General features: G+C 42.8%; 1 protein-coding gene and 1 long non-coding RNA gene across 3 annotated transcripts in view; one reads left to right on the top strand and one right to left on the bottom strand.

The window, feature by feature from the left end:
- ATP8A1 (ATPase phospholipid transporting 8A1) overlaps nt 1–23,248 on the bottom strand; it is a 541,081-nt gene that overhangs the window by 180,160 nt on the left and 337,673 nt on the right. The gene's annotated exons all lie outside the window — the stretch shown is intronic.
- The window catches only part of LOC137425487 (uncharacterized), a 76,320-nt gene that overhangs the window by 7,707 nt on the left and 45,365 nt on the right, over nt 1–23,248 (top strand). The window contains exons 2-3 of one of the 2 annotated variants that reach the window (XR_010984127.2): nt 10,570–10,670; nt 11,053–11,110. This is a non-coding gene — a long non-coding RNA (uncharacterized LOC137425487). Of the gene's footprint in view, nt 1–10,569; nt 10,671–11,052; nt 11,111–23,248 lie in introns of those variants that run through there. The other variant, XR_010984128.2, reaches the window with a different exon arrangement.

Raw genomic sequence — 23,248 nt, 5'->3', positions numbered from 1 at the left:
GCGTCTGGTCAAATCCGTTTCTGGTGTTTGTTCCCCCTCCATCCCCTCCCTTACCTCAAACGGCTACACAGCTGACTCCGCACGTGAAAAAGCTGAATGCCTCAACTTTGTGTTTGCCTCTAAATCTTGTGTCCCAAACCCATCCCTCTCTGTACCCACCATACCCAGTCGTACCCTGCTTCTCCTGGACTCCGTGTCCTTTCCTCCTGACAAGGTGGAAAAGTTTCTGTCAACCCTCGACTCTGATTCTGCAACTGGACCCGACGGCATCAGCCCACGGGTCCTAAAATCCTGCTCTGCTGCTCTATCTCACCCTCTCTCTGTTCTCTTCACCCTCTCTTTTGCTCAAGGTCAACTGCCATCTGCTTGGAAATCAGCCAACATCACCGCTTTGCACAAAAAAGGTGCAAAAACAGATCCTAGCAACTACAGACCAATCAGCCTTCTCCCAATTATCAGCAAAGTCATGGAATCCATCATTGCTTCTGAAATGAAATCTTTCCTCTTCTCCAATGGCTTGATCTCTGATCATCAATTTGGTTTCAGACCAGGTCACTCTACTCTGGACATGCTGCTTCTGCTGTCTCAACAATGGATGGAGGTCCTCAATGCCAAACAGGAAATTAGAGCTGTCTCCCTCGACATATCACGTGCCTTCGACACGGTCTGGCACCCCGCTCTGCTCACCAAACTCTCCTCCTTTGGTATCCATGGAAATCTCCACGCATGGCTGGCGGACTTCCTCTCTAGTCGTCGTCAACGTGTAGCCCTGAATGGGTTTCTCTCATCTCCTCTTCCTGTTCAGGCTGGAGTTCCCCAAGGCAGTGTTCTGGGCCCCGTGCTTTTTCTGGTCTTCATCAATGATCTCTCTGACTCTCTCGAAAATCCTCTCTATCTCTTTGCTGATGACTCCACTCTCTGCCGCTCCATTCCTCTTCCCTCAGATCGGCAGTCTGCTGCCTCCTCACTCTCTGAAGACCTGGACAAAATCACAGACTGGTCAAACAAGTGGAACATGTCTTTCAATCCTGACAAATCTCACACTCTTACTATGTCTCTCCGAAAAGATCGACTGGACAACCCTCCCATCTACTTTCTCAACAATCCTCTCCAAGAAGTTCTGTCGCTCAAGATTTTGGGTCTCACTATCTGCCATGATCTTTCTTGGGAAAACCACATTTCAAAGCTGGCCTCCAAAGCCAGTCGCCGACTGGGCATCCTCCGTCGTGCGAAGTCCTTCCTCGGCACACCTGAGCTCCTCACCACATACAAGGCTTTCATCCGCAGCTCAATGGAATACTGTTCTCCCCTATGGGCCGGTGCTCCTGCCTCACACCTAGCTCGGCTTCACGCTGTTGAAACCAAAGCTTTCAGAATTATTGGAATCTCCCGCGATGAAGCTATCTCTGAGGGCCTTTCACTCACTCACCGCAGGCAGGTAGGTGGTCTTTCTGTCTTCTACCGACTCCTCTCCGGCCTTGCACCCCCAGCTCTCTCTGTGCTCTGTCCCCCAAATATTCCTACAGGTCGCACAAGATCTGCCAGCAACCCTCTGATGGTTAAACTGCCGAAATCTCGGCTCTCCGCTCACCTTCACTCTTTCATTCCTCTTTTCTCCCGCCTCTGGAACAAACTCCCTCACTCCCTTCAATCCCACTCCTCCCTCCAGGTCTTTAAAACAGCTGTTCACCACCATCTCTTATCTTGCCCCATCCAAAACCTTGATCTTTTCTACCCCCGCTAATTCACCCCAGATCCACCTTGTTTGAAATTCCAACTTCTTTCCTGGAAGTCCTGGCAGTGTCCATATGTTTTATACCTCTCCCACTGCCCCCTTCCCACGCCCCCCCCAAAGCCCTCGCCCTCTCTCAGATCTCTCGATGTCTCCATGTCTCTCGGTCCCTGCTCTCAAATGTTGTGTTTGTGTCCTTCCCCCTCTCTCCCCATCTTGTCTACCGCTCCCTATGTTATATGTTTTATGTGTCGGTTTGTCTTTCTGTGTGATTAATGTTCGCTCTTTCACGAGCCTCGATATTGTATACAAAAAAAAAAAAAAAAAAAAAAAAAAAAAATCGTATTTTATTAACAGGAGCAACTGCATCATCGCATGTGGTGAGTATTGATTAAGGAGCTGCATATGGTGTGTTTTTGGGCCAGGGTCGACGAGGGGGGGGGGGGTGGGGTGGGGGGGGAGCACTGCAATGCCACCATTTATATGCACAGCACATGTAATGGAATGACCCCTCACGAGCATGAAATTATGCTGGTGAAGTCTTCAACTGCTACAGTACATCCAGCGATGAGCTTGGATTGCAGGATATATCAAAGTCCAGACAGAACAAAATAGTTTTAAACAGTTTCCTGTACTTCGGAATATATTATACGATTCACACGAACTATTCAAATGAGTGGAGATAATGATCCATAAGTGAGCCAAGTCGATTTGTCACTCGTCATTGAGATCAAGGCCACATCATAAAGCGAATGTATAATCACACAAAAACAATTCATGAGTGAAACTTTAATATCGTTGGTGTTACTACGTTTTAGTTAGTCAAGGGTTAGGAAGGAGCTGGTGCACGTGTCACAGGCTGCACGAACACGTTTTAGCATCAGCAAACTTTCACATGAATTAGAATAGAGGGACTAGACCAGACAATGGACAAACATATGGTTTCTGGGACTTCAACCTGAGTTCCTTGTACCAAGAGCCAGTAGTCCACATGGAAACACAAATGGACCAAATCAAATGCAATGGCTGACGTATATTACTTTATAACCATTATTATTACTATTATTATTCACAATACCGACTCACAAAGGGATGGGAGAGGCAAATGCAATCAGTCTGTGTCAGTCACCGCATATGGATTATGCATACATACATAAATAAATAACGAGAACGGCACTCAGTAGAGAGCATACCTCCACCCGGTGAACAGTTTACATTTTGTATCCCAGAGTACACCAGAAAATCAGAATACAGAATCACATTTAATCAAAATCATCCGTCCATAACTTTTTGAGATTTCCTGCAATTCATTATTTTTGGTGCAATCTCCCTCCCAATGGTGAAGAATCACTTAAAAAATTATACGAGCCGGATCCGGATCCGATTCCTCACCAAAATGGAATCGATTCTTCCTTGTCACACACACAACCTGTCGACAAAGTTTCGTCCAAATCCGTCCACAACTTTTTGAGATATGCTGCTATGTATCGTTTTTGTCCCTATCTCCCAATGGTGAAGAATCACTTAAAAATTTTTACTAGCCGAATCCGAATCCGGATCTTCACCACAATCCAATCATTTCATCCTTCTCACATACGCTACCTCTGTGCCAAATTTCGTCTGAATTCGTCCACACCTTTTTCAGATATCTTGTTCACAAACAAACAAACAGACAGACAGACAGACAGGGGTGAAAACATAACCACCATCCACCTTTGGTGGCGGATGTAAATATTAGTGCTGGACCGGTAATCGGCACAGGTAGATATCGGCCATTTCTCGGTTATCTGCATCAGCCAATTGGAGCCAGTGAGTGCCGATTACCAATTACAGTTACACTGTATACAACCGAAAAACATGGAGTAACTTTCATCGTTGTTGAGGGTGAATTTCAATAAACAATTTTTCTTAAACCTTGCATTATAGACGTTTCAAGGAGATGCGTATAAACATTATTCTTCATAAACAGCTCGCATCGTCATGTGACGGGGTAAAGAATATTGGTTCGGTAATTTGGAAAACGACTCGGAAATCGCGTGTTATCAAATATATTTTGCTTTCAGACTCACAAAGAGAAACGACATACCTTTTTAAACCACACCGATTCATAGAAATCAACCAATTGCTTTAGAAACAGCCAAGAGGACAAAGGAAAAGGCCACAGCTCGTACTCTACTTCTTGGCAAGGCACGTCTTGATGTCATACGTTCTAGGCATTCGTCAGTTTAAAAAATTCACATTTCAAAGGCGGACGGACAATATTCTGGGCCCCTGAGCAAAAGGATCACTTTCACATGGAGTCTTTAGCAGTCCCATCATAACGTGTTATCTTAAAGGTACGTTATAAGTACATACCGCATTTCCGCTTCTTGGTGCGATGGCTTCCTCCCTCCATCCTTTCTTCCTTCCTTCCATGTAAGTGCTGTTTCTTTTTATAGACGAATATTTTGCTGCATAATTCCAAAGTCCTCAGGCCACGGACCGCCTCCCTGAATCTCTGTTTCATTAAAACATCTTCTCCACAACTACCTGAGCGATGTGGACCAAATTTGGTTCAATGCCTCAGGACAGTAAGGTCTCATGGGGTTGTGCTCCCCATACGGATGCGCCCACATAAGAGGCTGAAAAGGGGGTTTGCACTTCAAATTCAGGTAATTTATTTTAACATCTTTTCAGAAACAGTGGGGAAATAACTGTCAGTCCCTTATTTTATTTAAGGTGCTTTCTTGGTAGAACATGTCAATTCCAAAAATAATGGTCCTAAATTAAAGTAACGCAACAGACCTTGATCTAATAGATCTTGATCAAAACCTTGATCTTTTCTACCCCCGCTAATTCACCCCAGATACACTTTTTTGAAATTCCAACTTCTTTCCTGGAAGTCCTTGCAGTGTCCATATGTTTTACACCTCTCCCACCTCCCCCCAAGCCCTCTCCCTCCCACATTTCTCTCGATGTCCCTGCTCTCAAATGTTGTGTTTGTGTCCCTCCTCCTCTCCCCCCCCCCCCCCCATCTTGTCTACCGCTCCCCTTATTTTGTGTTTTATGTGTCTGTTTGACTTTTTGTGTGATTAATGTTAGCTCTTTCACGAGCCTTGATGTTGTATACAAAAAAGAAAAAGAAAAAAAGAAGGTCACAAATCTAAATGTAACAAGCATTACGCCGAGGTCCCCCGTTGGTGAAGTGATGCGAGTTGACAAAGTGGAAGACGCAAGGTGGCCATCTTGGATTTTGACGTGGCGACCCAATTTTCAATAGCGTTCTACCTTATGCGTAGATACACCCACACACCAGATTAGAAGTTGGTACTTCGCTTATTTTTCAAGATATTCCGCTCACAAGGTTCAGCTATACATGGCGGTGGCCATCTTGGATTTTGACGTGGGTTGCACACGCACACCAAATTAGAATTCGGTCCTTCGCTTACGCACGCACATACGCACGCACGGACGGACGGACGCACACACGGACGGAGGGGGAAACCATAGTCCCGCTTTCGCTCTGCGGTGCGACGGGGGACAATAAAAATATGTTTAATTTGATACTTTTCAATTTGTTTTGCGTCAAAAGCAGATAAATCCATAACTTGTTTTTTGTGAAAGCAGACAATTCCATAGTCAACTTTCTTTGGCATTAAGACTTCACAGCATCACCATGAATTAGCATATAATCACAAATGCAATGTGAAATATGAAAAATGTGAAATACTCGTAGTATTAATCTGAATATAATAAAAGTTTCTGAGACAATAAAACCCAAAATTATGGGGGAGGGAGTGGGTTGCTTCGGATTAACCAGTCCAACACAGGCTTGTAGGTCACATCAGCTTTGAAAACCATTCTGGGGGAAGCAAGAGCCAATCATGCTCGGATGTTGCAGGGCATTCAGCAAGGCAGGATTTTATTCAATTAACATTCCTTTTAAATTGTTTGGGTAAACCATAGCAATGGCTGATTTTGAATTAACATTTTTATGGCGTAGCCCATAGGGCAAAGCCGTCTAGAACAGTGTTTGTCCGTCCGTATGTATGTATGTCCCCTCAAACGTATACCAATCAGAGCTGAGGATCTGGTCACAAGACAGTCTGATGTGATTACGGCATTACGGCGCTGACAGCAGCTGACTCTCCACACTCCGCCATTTTGATTGCAATTTTGTTCAGGCCAAACATATCGTCGAACCTGTCATATATCACAATGACCATGTTCTACCTTAACGTTTTTCATTCAGTGTGAAACACAAACAAACCGATTGTTAAAATGACCATAAAATATCAAAAGCATCGGCGTTACGGGTCTTCCAAACAATACGGTACGTATAGGCCTTAGGCTTCATTCCTCACCTTCGGACTGCTTCAGACAAATTAAGCCCTGGTTTCTTAACACAGTAGTGTATCGTTTCAGTAGTATCGTTTTCGTAAATATAACCATAACACTTTAACCCCAATGTCGTGAATGGAATGTTGATGGATTGAAGCGGTGTATGGTTCATGAATCAATGATAAACGGTGTAACCGTGGAAGTAAGGAATTAGCCTCGTTTTTTATATATACACAAAGAATTAAGTTAAGCACCCCCCCCGTTTTTTTACAACCTCGCACATTACAAGTTTGTTGTCGTCAAAACAGTGTAATATACCCATGATATTGCTATATTTTCTGGAGAAGTGATATTATGGTCACATAAAAACATAACAATCATGCCGTTTTCAATATTTTATTCTGAATAATTTAAGGTGAAATTTTTTGGGAATTTTAGGCATATTTTCACCTCAATTTAAGTATGGAGCTATAGGTCCATCACGGACAGTGTGGATGACGTTTATGTTTTCTAACGTACAGTCATTGTTCTGAGAGGACCTCTAGCGATCTTTGCGTCAATAACGTGTGTAGGACCCACGTGATCGGATCACTGACTCAACCCTACGTCTCATAGACCCTGTAAGCCGTCGTATGCGTTGCTGTGGCAGGTTGTTCCATTCCCGATGTAATGCACGTTCCAATTCATCCAGATTGGCTATTGGAGGGACCATCTTCGCAATTTGTCGTCCCAACATGTCCCAAACGTGCTCGAGGGGGTTCAACCTGCCACAGCAACGCATACGACGGCTTACAGGGTCTATGAGACGTAGGGTTGAGTCAGTGATCCGATCACGTGGGTCCTACACACGTTATTGACGCAAAGATCGCTAGAGGTCTTCTCAGAACAATGACTGTACGTTAGAAAACATAAACGTCATCCACACTGTCCGTGATGGACCTATAGCTCCATACTTAAATTGAGGTGAAAATATGCCTAAAATTCCCAAAAAATTTCACCTTAAATTATTCAGAATAAAATATTGAAAACGGCATGATTGTTATGTTTTTATGTGACCATAATATCACTTCTCCAGAAAATATAGCAATATCATGGGTATATTACACTGTTTTGACGACAACAAACTTGTAATGTGCGAGGTTGTAAAAAAACGGGGGGGGTGCTTAACTTAATTCTTTGTGTATAGTAATTTTTTTTTTTTTTTTTTTTTTTTTGTATACTGAATCGAGGCTCGTGAAAGAGCTAAAATTCGTAATAATGATAACGTAACGTTAATATTATAATAAATGTAATCATAACACTAATCCCTTCGTAGAGACTGCAAAGTTACTAGAGGTTAAAATATATCTTCTATATATTAAAGTATAGAAGTTTTGTTTCACGCTATGTCATTACGTCTATTTTCAATTAAAGTATCAAACAAGCCCAGCTACGCCGCTGTTAGACTTTCGGTCTTGTTTTGCTAGTACTACAACAACAACAACAACAACAACAACAACAAAAAACCAAGAAAAGCCACAATCAGAATCAGTGCTCCATCACAATAATCCGAGACTCCCTCGCTTCATGGTTTGTGAGTGTGGGACACTGTGGCCATCCATTCAGGTACAGTAGGTTCTTCCACAACATCGCTTCTAGTAACATCATTTTATTCCGTCATCGTTAACCAACAGGGGATCACTTTTCTTACAACATCGTGACATTTCCATATAACGTTGCTAGTTTCCGGCGGTTGGTGCTGTATACAGTACTGTACGTGCAATTATGTAACTGTTGTGACTGTACTACAGTGCGTTTCAAAAAAAAGGTAAACCGAATTCAAGGGCTTAATATGCAAAGGTTATTGAGTTTGACAATTTACATGTGGTTTAACAATTATGAGGAGATCCTCACCTTTCCATTGATGCCTTTCATGCATCATTGCTGTCACACATGACCGAGTACATGTTCATTGAAAATGACAAGTTCAAATCGCATTTTTACAAGTTTGGCTAATCGGTGCAAGACAGTTTTAAATGGACGCATTACTTGTCGACTGCCAAGTTGATTATGTGAAATTGTTAAACTGGTCTGGTAATCGTCGGTTGCATCATCCTTTGTTTAAGATGGGTATTTAAGATGGGCCTACAGTGTACGGGTTTAGAGACAGTCTGAGTCATTGAAAAGATGGTTCAACTTACGACTGAACAGCGGACCTTCGTGGTTACAAGCTTTCATCAATTCGTTCAGGGAACGTTTCCCAGAACTGGAGCCTCCAGCAGCCAAAACTATCTGGGCGAATGTTGGAAAATACAAAGAGCATGGCACAAGCCTCAAACGCAACAAGGGGAATTCTGGTAGGAGGCGCACTGGGCGATCGGAAATGAACATTGCAGCAGTAAGGCAGCAAGTTTTGGAACATCCTAGGGATACCAGCGCAAGACAAAATGGGACGGGATTGCCTTCGGCAACATTCAACCGAATCACAAGACTGGACCTCCACCAACATCCATATCGGATTCACATCTGGCATCAACTTACGCCAGGGGATTTTGCCAGGAGGCTGGTGCTTGCCGGATGGTTGATAGCATGTTGCGAAGCAGATGTCAATTTCCTGCGGTATCTCGTTATCGGCGACGAAGCTGCTTTCGCCATGGCCGGCAAGGTCAATACCCATAATGTTCTTGAATATGCACAGACAGGACAACCCCCGGAATTTAATTTTGACACCAACATGAATCGACAAAAGTGGCCTGTTTGGTTGGGACTTTGTGGAAGTGGTCAGGTGATCGGACCATTTTTCTTTCAAAGGAATGTCAATGGTAACAGGTATCTGCAGATGATCAATGATGAAGTTTTACCACAGCTGGAGAGAACTTTGAGCGACAGGTTCTTGGTGTCTTCAGATATCTCTGGTGGGCCCAAGACGGCACCCAGCACATCGTCTTATCGCTGTCCGAGATCGACTGAGGGAACTCTTTGGAGACCAAGTCATCGCCCTCAACCATACAGTGGAATGGCCGCCAAGATCACCTGACCTCACACCATGTGATTATTTCCTTTGGGGACATTTAAAGAACAAGGTGTTCGTAACTCTCCTCGCCGTGATCTTGACGAATTGCAGGGCCGTATTCGACATGAAGTGGATGCTTTGCGCAATGACCCATCTATGGTGAGACGAGCAGTTCAGGGCATGCTCCGCTGCTGTGAGCTTTGTGTTGAAAGGGGAGGTGGACATGTTGAAGGTGTGGGTGCATAAAGGCCAATCATTCCTGAGAAAAGTTCACATCTGACGTTCATTTTGCACCAATTATCCTGACTTGCATCGATTAGCCAAACTTGTAAAAATGCGATTTGAACTTGTAATTTTCAATGAACATGTATTCGGTCATGTTTGACAGCAATGATGCATGGAAGGTATCAATGGAAAGCTGAGGATCTCCTCTTAATTAGTAAACCACATGTAAATTGTCAAAATAAATAACCTTTGCATATTAACCCCTTGAATTCGGATTACCTTTTTTTTGATACGCCCTGTATAGATGTAAACAAAGTATTCATTGGTTAATAGCTTTACATAACGCCACTGAAAACATCAGTTGCTCACCTGTAATGCTCCGTATTATTTGGACATAGTCATACACTCCTTCCCCGTCCCCCCTGCACAGGCACTTGGTGACCTGGACCACACCGACGGGCATCTGAAATTTTCCTGCTTGTGATTGATCTGAAATAGCGTCTCTGGTGCAATTGGACCGGGATTATAATTATAATGGTAGCCCATATAATGTGGTATGGCATGCTCAGCCAAAAGTTTAACCGCCGCGTAGCCGGTTCCCTATCTGTCTTGCTTACCTCGCCGGCAAGGTAAACCAACTTTGGGCACAAATATCCAGCCAGAGCTGAGAGATCAGGCAAGATATAACTGAATAAAATGGAACACATACTCTCGACTGCGCACGCGCGCACACACACACACACACACACACACACACACACACACACACACACACACACACACACACACACACACACACACACACACACACACACACACACACACACACACACACCTCCAGGTAGGAAAACTCCGAGGGAACTGACCGATTTGTTACTTTCCCCTTCCTGTTATTGATTTTTTTTTCTGTCTGCCATTATCAATCATATTATCAGATGCAGTTATTCCCTTTTTAGCTTTGCAACCCTCTTGCATCAAAACCCCTAAAAACCCTCAATCCCCACGACAAACCTTTCCATTTAGCCTCTTTTATTTTACAACAAAGTAAAATAAAATAAAACTCCCAAACCAAAAATTGTATAAAAGAACAACTTCACTTACAGTACTATTAAAAGTAACTTTATTGAAAGTAACCTTTGGTTTACATTATAAAATAATTTCATGACATTTTAAGGATATCCTTGGCAGATTGCACTCATTTTAACATGCTAACAATCTTTAAAATGAAAGCATGACTAACCAATTACTAGAGCGAAATCTTAATTTGCATGCTTCTCCGCAACTTTGCTTTCCATTGCAGTCTGTGTGTTTTCAAGATATGGTGAAGAATGCTGAAAGAGTATCTCACAACTACAGCGAGTTAAATCTCTCATCAAAATGCAATAACCACCTTCAGAAAAGGTACACTCTTATAATATCCTTTTTATAAGAGACTCCAACATGGAGACATGTGAAAATGCTCGAGAAAGTAGTTTTTTCAAGTTTACTTTGGGAGCCATCTACAAATAAATTTGCAAAGGGAGAAAGAGGTGAATGGGAAGGAAAATACGAGACATATGGAGAGGGAGAGGGCCCCAAAGGGGAAATGTTGCAAATAATTTATTTTTGAAAAAGCATGTGCAAATTACTGCAAAATGGGATTCAAGCCTTTAATTGTTCAGACCATACATAAGATTTGAGCTTCAATCAACTGTAGATAATTACATTTGCAACTAGAACGGCACTCGGTAGAACGCATACCTCCTCCAGGCTGAACAGTTTACGTTTTGTATCCCACCGACAGGACGGATCTGGATCCGGACCTGAACCCTAATCGAATCTGCTTGTTCATGTCACCTAACCAACTCATCCATGAAGTTTTATCATAACTCGTCCATAAGTTTATGAGATATCGTGCTGTATATAGTTTTTAGCCCTATCTCTCAATGGTGAACAATCGCTTTAAAATAAGCCTGCTTTTTGCTTAACAGTCAAGATGGCTGCCTTGAGATCTTAGGGTCCTGACTTGGAGCCCCCGTCTTTATATTGAATTAAGACCAGGTGGATTGACTCAGCCTGTCATCCTTCCGAGGTTGACAAAATGAGTACCAGCTGACTTGTAATTTTGGGGGGCACGGAGCGGGAGGGCATTGCATCAGCAGCACAGCCGTGCACCCAGAAAATGATGCAGCCAAGCATCCACAGGCTGCATAAGAACCACCACCACTAAGATATTCTCAGATCAGGATCCAGATCATCACCAAAATCGAATCAGTTCGTTCTTGTCACATATGCAACCTGTCCACCAAATTTCATTAGAATCTGCCCACAACTCTTTGAGACATCTGTCCACAACAAACAAACAGACAGACAGACAAACAGACTAGAAATCACTCAGAGTGACACTTGGCAAAACAGAACAAACAAGAAGGAGCAATCAGAGATTGCAGACCCTCGCGAGGACATGTTTGTGGGGTGTTTATTAGCTGCTGTGTTTGTGTGGTTTATTGGCGATGTAGATTTATGTTCAATCCAATATGGCTGCCAAATCACGTGAACGATGATATCAATTTAATTCTCACATACAATGTTTGTGTAGATCACGCTCAAGAAATTTCAAACTGATCGGATCAAGCATGAAGCGGTTTTTTCCATGGAGCAGTTTTGGAGATACGGAGATGCAAAGTTTTTCGGTTTTTCCAAGATGGCGCCCGTATTACGTGACCGCCGAGCGGTTTTGGCTGTAGGCGAGCGGACAGACAAACAAACAAACAAAAACAAACTAACTGAACCCGATCAACATACTCAGCGAAATGTATTTTGCCAAGTAACAAACAACGGTGAAAACAACCACCGTCCACCTTAGGTGGTCAAGGTAATAAGCAAACCACCTGTTCCTCATACCACAGCAAGGGTTGCATGAAATTGTTATACACGTAAGTTTGAAACAGAATGAAATCCTTTAGAAAAGTACAACATGTATAGAACATTTTGGCAACTGGCAGGTCCGCCCAGCATGTAAACAGGTACTGTACCATGATAAGACATTGCACGAATTGCATTCTGCTGAGAATACCAATTGTTTGTGAAGAGCAGTAATTAAAATATTACGTCTGCACTTTTTTGTCGATCATCACATTTGTCTACCCTCACATGAGGCTATGTGCAAAAAGAAAAGAATCATTGGTGTCTGGTAAGCGATAAAGCAAGATTGAACGACCACCTGTAACATGAAATTAAATGTTCGAAAGTCACATTCCAACTCTGTCTCTGTACAAATATTCATGGCCAATGATCTGATCCTGTCTCATTAGTCAAACACAGCTGGCAAAGGTACAATCTTTGGAGCTTTTTGGCTTTATAATCTGTCATGACTTGTCTCGGCTGATCATCTCCAAATTGGCCTCCAAGGCTGGATGTTGCCACATAAACCCTTCATTGAATGTCATCAGCACTCAACAGTATACATGGTGTTTATCTCCAGTGACATGGTGTGCAACTCTCCTGGGTGGGCTTATGCTGTTGCATCTCATTTTACTTTCCTAAAAACAATGGAATCAAATGTCCTGAGGTTACTTGGTACTAGTGTCTGAAGGCATGAAGCCGAACTGCAGGGTATGCTACTTTCCCTCTGTTGATTGGTTTGTGTCCTTGCAGTCCCTTTCAGTCTCTCATGCGATATTTGCCTCTGTACTTTGAAGCCCTTTGTCCCTCCTTCAATACACACATATCCAGCAATGCCATGATTTGCTATACATGTCAAATATAGTCTCTGGGCTCACCTTCATTCCTTTGTCCTCTCCTATTTGGAATCACCCACCCGAGTTCATCAAATCATGCGCTTCCCTCGTTTTTTTAAGTGGAAACGCAGCACTATCATGTCATCTCTCATCTTTACTATTCTTGTTGAACTTCCCTTCGCTCTAGCTATAGTGGTCTGCATTTCCCTCACCGATGACAGCTGTTTTTTTTCTGCAAGTGATTAATCTGCGGGCCTCCCATGTGTAAGTGATTAATCTGCGGGCCTCCCATATGTCACATCCGGCATGTTCAGAAAGCTGCCACCAGTTCATCTCTTGCGACGTGGGGATCGAAGAACGTCTCCGTCAGAAAAACAGGGGAGATGGGAATTTGATCGTAGTTTGCTGATGTGGGATTCGGACGGATCAATAAACATTCTCATTTTGCTCTATACTCTGGTCAGACAAGGGTAAGTTCCTTTATAGGAATGCTGAGATGCTGAGATGCTTTATGACTATTCTCATTATCGGCACCATTTAACCAAGCGAGTTGTGTCTGATGATGCAGTTTTATTCAATTCTAAACGGAACTTAAACTTACATGATTTATGTGATCTATGTGAGTAAAAATCATTACATTTGATTGTGTGATCTAGTCACCCGTGTTGGTTTGATACAGCTAATTAATTAAACAATCATCACGTTCAGTTACCAAATTTATTGGTTAATGCTTATGGAGAAAAGTATGGTTGTCCACATGTGCTATAATGCACATCTTGCGAGAGGATGTAAACATTGTTTGCCTCTGGTGTATCTCTCATGTGTTACATGGGTCAAGCATGTAAAGCTGCTATTTAAATATATTTGAAGTTACATACTTTATATATTTATTGTAAACACAGTCTACCCCTGATGTATCATGTGATACATGGGTCAAGCCTGTAACTGTAAAGCTTGCATTTCAATATATGTGAAGTTACGTACCGTATTTTCAGGTGTATTAACCGTGACCGTGTATTAACCGCACCCCTGTTTTTCACTCTAAAAAAAGAACAACAACAACAAAATATATATATTTCTATATATGCAGGGTGAGTCAGAAGTAGCGCCCGATTTCTGTTTTTATATATATATATATATATATATATATATATTTCTGTCAGTTGATTGTTTGTTTGACATTTGTATTACAGTGTACAAGAAGGTAGAAATAAATGAATGACATGTTTATCTAACCATTTAGACCTTACACTCCCCAGACGCTTACTTATAACGCTCCTTATAACACTTAAGACTCCTTATAACGCTCCCCAGACCTTACACCTCCAGATTTCTTTCTTTGGGGGCTCATGAAAGACCTTGTTTATCGTGAAAAGCCTCGTACCATTCAGGAATTGAAGGCTCAAATCACCACAAAGTTTGAGGAAATTGATATCGAACTCAGCAAGCGTGTGTGCCACTCTGTGCCTGCTCAGCTGCAATTGTGCATCGATCACGAGGGAGGGCACTTTGAAAATTGCAAGTAAAACAGCTTGTTACACTTCCGTAATAATTTTCCCCCGAATAAATGGTTAGATAAACATGTCATTCATTTATTTATACTGTTGCGGATATGGGATTTGCATCCATCCATATCCGCTTGTAAATATTCCCCTATTTCCTCAATACTTCCCAACTATCCCCAATCCCCCATTCCCTAGTCCCATTTTCTGTAAACAACACTCTGTAGACCCGACCTCCCCCTATTTCCCCCATTAAATGTCGTGCCCAGGTTCACCGCATCTCATGTAAGACAACTATCGGACATCTTGCTAGTTATTCTTAGTCTATGTCAGTTAAGGACTCGTTTCCATTAATTCTGACCCTTCGTTGCACCAGAATGTGATTGTATGGCACCGTTAGGAAGTTTAGGACCTCCCAATACCTCCCCGCAGCTCTTCCTCACGGTTCAGCAACAACAACAACAACAACAACAGCAACGGCGGCGGCGTGCACAGGGAGTGCGCGTCCTCACTCCGGCTTGGTTGGTAGGGGGTGTTGGGAGGGCATGAGGCCTTCCCAACGAGCCGCCATCGAACATGTGCTCGACGGGGTTACCAAATAGGGGCTCCCTGTCAGCTCCTCGTCAAGGGCGGAGCCCGGTAACCCCTGCACCCAATGGAAGCGGCGGACCGGCCCCAGGGGGGCGGAGCCAACCAGCCGAGGGCGTGTCACTCCCCGCTGAGCATGCGCAGGAAGAGGGAGGTGACGTGAGATGCGCGCTGAGCTTGGAGCAAGCAAGACGTACCCTCCGAGCGCTGTGAGGCCTCCCCGCATCCTCTGGACTGGACCGTGCTTTATCCTGTCCCCGAGCCAAGGTGCACCTTGTGCTATCGACTACCTGTCCCTTCCTGCCATCAATCCCTGTGTAAGTCAGCCTTGTTCCGTTTGTCTGTGGTCTGTCTGGGATAAGATAAGATTGTATCTAAGTGCCTATCTTTTCTGTGTCTTTACCTCACTACCGTGTAATCTACCCCCTTTTCTCCACCACTGTAATTATACCCTCCTCCGGAGGTCTTGAGAACTGTACCCCTTGCGTCGTTTCATCTATCCCAGTCGTTGTGTCCTTTCCATCATTGATTTAGCATAGCGCGATTTGGTCAACGTCTGGGTGGAATCGGGGTCTAGTCGGGGAATAACTGTTCGGTCGCGGTCATACCAACCGCTCGGTCAAAAATAACATCCAAACCGCGTCCGTAACAATACCTTCTTGTACACTGTAATACAAATGGCAAAGAAACAATCAACTGACAGAAATATATATATATATATAAACAGAAATCGGGTGCTACTTTTGACTCACTCTGTATATATATATATATATCATTATATTTTCTGATCTCGATCTAAATAGGTTTTCACATTAACTTTGTATGGGATGACAAAGTGACAGAGGTATCGACATACTTACTCCCATGCCCGCTTAATTTTGTCTAACAGTCTTATTCTCATTTTCAAGAAGTTGAAGAGACAGGAGTGGATAGAGGAGTGGACTTTCTCATGCGTCTTGGATAGAACAAATGATGATAACCGATTGTATTGATGATTGACCCAGTGAGCCTAAATAGAGTGGCTTTTATCCTCTGAGAGCGGGAAAAGCTGTTCTATTCAAAGCCAAGAATGACGTAATCTGGTGACGTAAGCCACCCACGTAAGGTTGAGAATGAGGCACTCTCGAAGCATAACACGGCCCTTCTTGAGGGTCAGGTGACCACCCCTAGCCTCTTGTCGAATGCACGAAAGTTTGCAAGCAAACATATTTGAGATGGGTGCTCCGGAATTAGACACTAGCTATTGTCAGCTTCTTCTTTTGTAATTTTGGAACAGCAATAATTCTTCTTTTGATGTGAGACCACGTGGGTATTCCCATCAATCATTCCTCACTCGTTTGTCACTCAATCAGAATTGACAGGAATGTGATGACATTTTGGGGTTACCGTGCATGACTCGACAGGCAAAAACGTGCAACAAGTTCGCTTGTACTTATAGTTTTACATAATTATGAAAGCTCTAAACGCTCACAGATATGTAGAATGTAGATCTACTGGTATATGGATGACAATTGATTGTTTTTGTTTTGATTGCTTTTAAGACTGATTTTTTTCCTATATCTGTGTATTAACCGCACCCCCAACTTTTATTAACTTTTTTGCCGATAAAAAGCGCGGTTAATACACCAGGAAATATGGTACTCAAGATATTTATTGTAAGCAATAAAGCAACATTGTTTAATTCGAGGCAATCACCGTAATGTGGCTGGAAATTGCTGGAATCATTGTTAAAGTATCATTCCATCAATTGCTTGAGGTATTTAATTTGCTACCTGAGATGTATCTCTGCTGAATAGTATTTCTGTATCTTTTAGGGTTCTTTATTACCTGCATATTCGAATACAGCAGGAATCAACCATCATCCTGTGTCTTGCTTAAGTCTTCCCACATCACACTTCCAAGGTCCATATACAACTATGTTTTTAGAAATCAGTGTGCTACATGTTTGTCAGTCCATTCTTGTTGCCCTGCCTGATGTCTTTATATTATTTGCCGTGCCCTTGTGCTTCTTTGTCCACGTGTTCCATTGTCTGTGTTGGCATCTCACATGCTGTCATAATATATGAGGGAGAGTCAATCTTTTTTCCCAACCATTAAGGCATGGTCCAACACCAGCAAAAATTGGCACAACCTTGTCTTTTTTATGTAGTTTCCATCCAGGGTCACGTTCTTCCCAGTTTTTTTTTTTTTTTGTATACGGCTCGTGAAAGAGCTAACATTTATCACACAAACAAATCAAACAGACAAAGAACCAAAGTATATAAAAAGGGGAGCGGTAGACAAGATGGGGAGAGAAGAGGAAGCACATAAACAACATTTGTGAGGGACATCGGGAATGTGTGGGAGGGAGAGGGCTTGGGGGGAAGCGGCGTGGGAATGGGGGGGGTGGGGGGGGAGAAGTATAAACACAAGGACACCAAGGACTTCCAGGAAAGAAGTTGGTATTTCAAAAAAGCGGATTTGGGGTGAAATTAGTGGGGGTAGAAAAGATCAAGGTTTTGGATGGGGGAAGATAAGAGATGGTGGTGAACAGCTGTTTTAAAGACCTGGAGGGAGGAGTGGGATTGAAGGGAGTGGGGGAGTTTGTTCCAGAGGTGGGAGAAAAGAGGAATGAAAGAGTGAAGGTGAGCAGAGAGTCTTGATTTTGGCAGTTTAACCATAAGAGGGTTGCAGGCAGATCTTGTGCGACCTGTAGGAATATTTGGGGGACAGAGCCCAGAGAGAGCTGGAGGAGCAAGGCCGGAGAGGAGTCGGTACTCGGTAGAAGACAGAAAGGCCACCAACCTGCCTGCGGTGAGTAAGTGAAAGGCCCTCGGAGGTAGCTTCATCACGGGAGATTCCAATGATTCTGAACGCTTTGGTTTCAACAGTTGGTTAATTTCCTGGTGCCTTTTGAATGTGTCGCAAGAGGCGACTAGACTAACAGGCTTGGCGGCAGGAGGGCATCCGGCCGTAAAACATTACTTCAAAAAGGGGACCACGGTGCCCGAAAAAGGCCAACCCCTGCTCTGCGGGGGAAATGGCCTCTAAACGTGGTTCTTTTGAATGGAAGTCATCTGTTGGCTCCAAAACTTTGACTCCTCTTTGTAGCTAGATCGTGCTTGATTGCGTGATGCACACACAAGCATCTAGCAGATGTTATCTGCAATTCCAGTCCACTATTCTCACACATCACTGGAGCTTAAATAAATTGCACGAATGGAAGGAGTTAATAGAAGAGAGTTTAAAATGTACTAGATAATGTGGTGACTTCTGTAGCAAGGGAAAGACAAAAACAATGGTATAAAGGCTATAGCTGATGAAAACCAATAACAATTTACTGTGTTAGGAAGTGGGGAGGGGGAACACATATGGATGTGTTACAGGATGTGATTATATTGTTATGATGACAGGAACAAATCGAGTAAAACGGGCTCGGGTAATAGAAAAGTTTTTCGATGACTGTTTAACCCTATTCAGAAGAATGATAAGTGTATCACCAGTTGTACGCACGAGCACACACATGCCCCACTGGTCAGTGTTAATAAAAGGTGTGGAGTGTGAACTTCAATCAGAGTAACAACACATCGGTGCCTCCCAAATATGGCACATTTTAATGAAAAGCGCCAGTTCTGAGAAGGTATCATTTGTTTGACAAAGAAGTTGAATAACTATTTCTCAATTAGGAATCTATATCTCTGTATCGCTGAGCACATTGGGCCTCTTAATTAATTACATCATTCGTTTCCATTTCCAAATCCTCTTCACATACTGGTTCGGTGATCTGCCAAATATTAGAATGAAATTTTTAATGACCAAATTAATGGATGCATAAAGGAGCAAAGAAATTTCATTAAACGTGTGTCTTTTATACTCCGTGAGAGCCCCCACTTGAATGTACGAGTACATCATGATTCAGATAAAATTATCAGCAGGCGACTACAATTTTGCTTGCAAAATACTATCAAATAGTTCTGCCGACAAGCAGTGAAACTTAAAGTTTACACTTGACCATCAATTAAAATATGGCTTGGTGGCCCACACCTGTCTTGTGGCACGGACGCAGTTTCAATCACCTACAGAGACACTTGCTTTGTCCTCCACAGTCCAAGTTATTGTGGAGGAAGGCGTGATCTCAGGATAGACACTGCAGCACTTCTGTATTCTTGAAGAGCAACATTTTGGCCGAACCCATTTAAAAGCAGGATATCAAACAAAATTAGCCAGGTCCAGGCCATTTGGCAGAAATTTAAGTACACCAAAAGCATAATGTGTAAAGTATTGCAACAACCAAACAGCACACAGAAAGTCTCCAGTATTAGAGTGAAAGGAAATAAATCCAGTTTAAAAACAAAATTTAGATACAATTATAGGGCATTATAAAAACGTTTTAAACGCTGGATAACACAGATGGCCACAAGTTTTTTTTCCTACCACAAATAACTTCCGTGAGTGATGTCAGCATGTCAGCAAGCCAGCCCCAGCCAAGTGGAAAACACTCAGCTGGCTGAGCTGTGAAGCTCACTCAGTCACGTAAATTATGGGATATGCACCATTGGAAAGAGAAAATTACTGTTGAACATCGTTTTCCGATGACACTATCTTGCAAAATCACAGGGTTCGATCTATTTTAGAAAAATCACTGTCCGTGCCCTTTAATACTCCGTCTCTACGTGCAAGTCCAAGTTCCAAGAATAAACTCTGTAGCTGCATGATTATATTGGCCAACTGCACACATTTTCCTTAAAAAAAACAATAAAAAAACATGACTGCCAGTTGCCAAAAGGTTTACTGTCAGACGGCTGTTTCATCAATATGTCATACCATGGTGGGATAAGATATCTGCATTCTGAAAATATTTTATCTAAACGATATGACTTCTTTGAAATGCTGAAACTATTACAGAAATATATCCAGGGTATCAGAGATGCCATTTTAGTACATGAGCAACAAGACAAGGTCCAAAACGCTGTACTGGGGAATTCCAGCATCCATTGGGAGAAGAGATGACAGGATCACATTGACAGCAACACGCCGATTGCACGAGTACAGCAAGCCATGAATGAAGAGAGCCTTGAAGAAATAGTTGGAAACAGAGCAGGTTTCCAGACCATGTGAAATGCCCTAGATACTGTATGTCTAGAGAGACAACCCTAAACTCATGTTTAGGATCCAAGGCCTCCACCAATTGTTGAGAGAGGCAGCAACATGTCCAAAGTTGAGTGACCAGAATCCAAACTGATAATCAGAGATTTGGAAATTTGAGATGAAGAAAGACTTCATATCAATTGCAATGATCAATTACATGACTTTGCTTAAATTAGAAGTGAGATAATATTACTAATTTGTAGTTAAAGGGATCCATACTATTTTGTATGCTTCTAGTGTGAGGGAGTGAAGTTGGTTGTAGTCCAAGCACAAGGTAGGTGACATAAGGTGAAGAACAGACTGAAGAGAGCAGACAGAGGAGATGTGACAGCAGCATTGCAATGAGGTTTAGTGGTCTCATTTGAGTAGTGAGGCAATGTTACGGTCCAAGGTTCAAAACACAATCTCAACAAAAGTCATGCAACACATCCTTTTCCAATTCAGCATCCAATTTGTATTATCATGAATATAATCAACAGATGCATGAAAAAATATTCAAGTAACATCATTGCTCAGTTTAAAAGTCAAAATAAACCCACACATTTGGGGAAGAACTTGTGATGCCCTGTGTGAGGGATGTGTGTAAATGTTTATTTGGCTCCAAAGCAGTAAACAACAACAACAACAACAACAACAACAAGAACAACAACAAAAATAACTTGCCTCGTTCCAATTTCAAATAATACAGTTTGCAGTCGCATTCAAGACATGCCGCTTGATATAGAAGAGCAACTTGTTCAACGTCTTCGAGGTAAGAGATTCGCCATTCGATTCGATGAATCCACAGACGTTGCTGGATTAGCTGAATTAATGGTTTACGTGTGGTATCCTTGGGAAGGTGAAATCGTTGAAGATTTCCCGTTCTGTAAACCTCTGGAAACTCGGACAACTGGTGAGGAAATCTTCAAAGCTAATGATTCCTACATGTGTGCCCATCCTTTAAAGTGGTCGGATTGTATCGGGATATGCACCGACAGTGCACATTCAATGACGGGGGTGCATAAAGGTGTGATTCAGTGGGTAAAACAAGTTGCCCCAGCAGTACGAGTAACCCACTGCATTGTGCACAGAGAAGCCTCAGCAGCTCACCATTTGGAGCCAGAACGATATGCTGTTCTGACAGATATCGTGAAAACAGCACACTTTGTTAAAGCAAGGTCACTTAATTCTCGTCTTTTTTTTCTGCACTATGCAATGAAATAGGAGCTGATCACGTCCAACTGTTGCTGCGCACCGAGATCCACTTGGTACCATGCGGAAGAGTCTTGCAACGAGTATTTGAGGTGCACAAGGAGCTGGAGGAATCCTTGACAAATGCAAGCTGCAGCCATGCAAGCCAATTCAAAGACAACACTTTCTTGCTAAACTTGCATATTTACCTGATGTATTTTAAACCTTCTGAATGATCTCAACCTGTCACTGCAAGGAAAAGATATGCACATTTTGATGCTTCGCGAAAAGGGGATGGGATTCAAAAAGAAAGTCGGGATGGCGAACTCGCTTGGAAAAAGGTATTCGTCGAATGCTTCCGTTGCTCACATAATTTCTCAGTAATTCTGAGATTGGATTACCCAGCATCAAAACAGTTTTGACTGCTCACCTTAATGCCTTGGATACACAACTTGAGACCTATTTCAGAGACATTTCAGATGACAAGTGGCAGTGAATCTGTGCACCGTTCTCCGAAGAAGACTTTTCAAACACAAACCTGAGTTGCCTTGCCCAATATCAACTTGTGGATTTGTCATGTCATGGCTGCCTGAAGGTAAATTTCAGAGAGCAATCTCTCATGGCCTTTTGGCTCTCTGCTGAAAAGGACTATGAAGAACTGTCAGATAAAGCAACAAAAATATTGCTTCCATTTGTAACAACCTATGCTTGCAGAGCTGGATTTTCTTGCTTAACAAAGTTAAAAATAAAATACAGTACAGATCTCAGCTCCAGCCACAACATGACGAGTGCTTGCCTATCCACCATTTCTCCTCGCATTGATGAACTGGGAGGGAAGATTCAAGCCCAGGGCTCTCATCAAGTTGAGTAAGTTATATTCATACTTTACTCTCTACTGCACTTATATCATTTAAAATGTACAGCAATAATACCACAATGTTAAGTGTCGTACTGTTATCATTTTAAAACACAAATTTAAACACATTTCGAAGGGTCTGCATTTTGACAGACTACACACAAACGCTCGTGTGTGACATCACCACTGCAAACTAAAGTTGTCTGGTATACGCACATAAAAACTAATGTCTGGTATACGCAGCACGCACACAACAATTAGTTTTAAATGTTGTTGTGAAAAAGGGGGTAAGTGGTCCCGTAGGAAAATATTGGCACCAAGGCGGTCCGCATATTGGAAAAGGTTGGGAATTACTGGACTAGAGCCGAGCAGCAGTCTGACGCACAGTCCAAGAAAGCAGAGTTCCTCCTTGACCCCGGCCTCACTTACTCTACCCATTTTCCTACATCTCCAGCAGCTCATTCTCAGACTCTTACTCTGTAGGAACGTTGCTCCATGTGGGGAACTCACTTTCAGGCCCTCCAGGCCCGCACAGACACTGTATGTCTTGTCTAGCTCCACATGCGAATGGCTGGGCCATCTCTCCTTAGACCCAACTCTGAGTGCTGGCAACGCTCTCTCCTCAATTATCGTCGCAATCATTATCCATCTGGCATGAACGAACGGCTTGTGGAGACGATGGTGAGATCGATTTTACCAGACCGTGGTGCGACCTCCACTACAATTTACTCTCAATAACAGAAATCCAAATGAGCTAAAGTTTCTTTCAGGTATCTTCCTTTTTATTCTTCCCCCTCCCCACAAGTTACCAAGGGGTTTCTTCCTCTTTATCTAGTTCTACCACCTATATTACAGGTGCATCCCTTTGTCAAACTATAAAACCTTCACAATGTGGTGAAAGAGTCCCAGGAGTCTTGGGCGCACCAGGCAAACGCCAGCACAGTTCACCAGGCAGGAGTTTGTGGAGTGATAAGTCCAGGTAAATCATGTTCACATCTGATGGCAGAGTCAGTGGGA

Source organism: Myxine glutinosa, chromosome 4 (genome assembly GCF_964187855.1).
Source record: "Myxine glutinosa chromosome 4, kmMyxGlut1.1, whole genome shotgun sequence".
Lineage (NCBI taxonomy): Eukaryota > Metazoa > Chordata > Myxini > Myxiniformes > Myxinidae > Myxine > Myxine glutinosa.
This window is presented reverse-complemented; position numbering and strand designations above follow the sequence as displayed.